The 1,789-nt window shown below is 35.6% G+C and overlaps 1 non-coding gene across 1 annotated transcript; it reads left to right on the top strand.

The window, feature by feature from the left end:
- The first annotated feature begins 365 nt into the window (after positions 1-365).
- Positions 366-438, top strand: Trnam-cau (transfer RNA methionine (anticodon CAU)). Its single transcript has one exon. It is a non-coding gene; the product is annotated as a tRNA-Met (tRNA).
- The last annotated feature ends 1,351 nt before the right edge of the window (positions 439-1,789 follow it).

The raw sequence follows: 1,789 nt of genomic DNA, 5'->3' as shown, positions 1-1,789 counted from the left end.
TACCTGATTGTTTAGGAATAAAACCAAGAGACCAGTTTCCAAAGTTAAAATTCTTTATTTTTCCGACGTTTCGGTCTTACACAGAAGACCTTCCTCAGGGTACTAAAAGTGAATAGAGACAGTGGAAAGGACCGGTAAAAAAACTGTTTCCGAATATAACACCTGGGACCCGCTCAATATTATAGTTGGACTGATACTCTGAAATTTCCAAAATACCTGATTACTGATATCAACTGAAGATAGATAGTATATACTGTTGATTTGTGTACAGGTGATATATACTGTTTCTGTAACTATCATTTTTATGTCTGTACGATGTTCAAAGTACATAAATGTACTACTTACTTCTATGAAAACAACCAGCAGCCTCGTTAGCGCAGTAGGCAGCGCGTCAGTCTCATAATCTGAAGGTCGTGAGTTCGATCCTCACACGGGGCACTGATTATTTTGACAGTTTCAACAACAAATCTGTTTGTATAATTAAAATAATTAGTTTGTGACCAAGATATATTTATATGAATGTACTTATTTATACAACTCATTGTTTGCATTACATTGTTTAATAGTAAACTATATGTCTCTCTTTTCAGATAACGGGACATCCACTTATAATATGATTTATTTGTTATCTAGATGAGTGTCAAATGAAATGCGACGAGTTTCATCCAAATAATATCGTGTTTAATGTTGTATTGTTTTGTGTTGTGCTGTTTGTATATGTATGTGCTGTGCTGTTGTGCTGCGGTGTGCTGTGCTGCGCTGTGTTGTGTTGTGTTGTGTTGTGTTGCGTTGTGTTGTGTTGTGTTGTGTTGTGTTGTATTGTGTTGCGTTGTGCTGTGTTGTATTGCGTTGCGTTGTGCTGTGTTGTGTTGTACAAGTTTAGGCCAGTTTTGTTTTTGTTTTTGTTGTTGTTGTTTTTTGTTTTTTTTAGTAAAAACAAACTGTTAATTCTTATTTACTGCTGCTTGTAAAATAAAGCGAAAAACATGATAGTTTGAAATAACAGTGAAATACATCTCTTGCTTTCGACTTCGGGGATAAACAGAGAAAAAACGTGGGGTGGAATATTTTTTTGGGGGTGTATATTTTCGTCTCGGTACTGTACTCTTGAATTAAGAATCAAATTAAGTCGCATTCCTTCCTTTTCTGTTAAAAAAATGTTTCCTTTAATCTGTTCCATAAGTTCAGATCATATATGTATCTGTAATTGTCTGAAGTGTTATAAGTCAAATATATCTAAAGGACCGAGTCTCTCTTCTTCCGTTGGTCATTTTACTATCGAACTTGAGTTTGTAGAGATATTGTCATATTAAATTAGATCGCATATACATGTATATTATAAAATTATAAACACCAAATATTTATCAAGCTGAGCTTTAATTACTGTCCATCAAAGTCAAAGGTCAATCCACTGCCACTGATGACGTCATTGTACCACGTGTCAAGTTCCTCGTTTTGGGCTACCGTAAACTGGTTCTTCCAACTGCCAACTTTACCTAAATAGATAATAAAATATGACATCACCTTTGTTTTGTTATATTGTCTACAGTATGGTAGCATTATATATGTGTGTATGTGTGTGTGTGTACACGTGTGTACTAGTATTATGGTATATGTGTATATATGTATGGTGCGCACACGCCTCTGTGTCTATGTCTGTGTCTGTGTCTGTATCTGTGTCTATCTAGTTTGTCTGTCTGTGTCTAGCTGTGCGTGCGTGGGTGCCAGCATGCGTGCATCATAGCAAAGACACTGTCACTATTTATCACTGTACTGTACGACACTATAT

This window comes from Glandiceps talaboti, chromosome 17 (assembly GCF_964340395.1).
Source record: "Glandiceps talaboti chromosome 17, keGlaTala1.1, whole genome shotgun sequence".
Classification (NCBI taxonomy): domain Eukaryota; kingdom Metazoa; phylum Hemichordata; class Enteropneusta; family Spengelidae; genus Glandiceps; species Glandiceps talaboti.
Note: the sequence above shows the minus strand (reverse complement) of the source record. Positions and strands in the feature narration are given on the sequence as shown.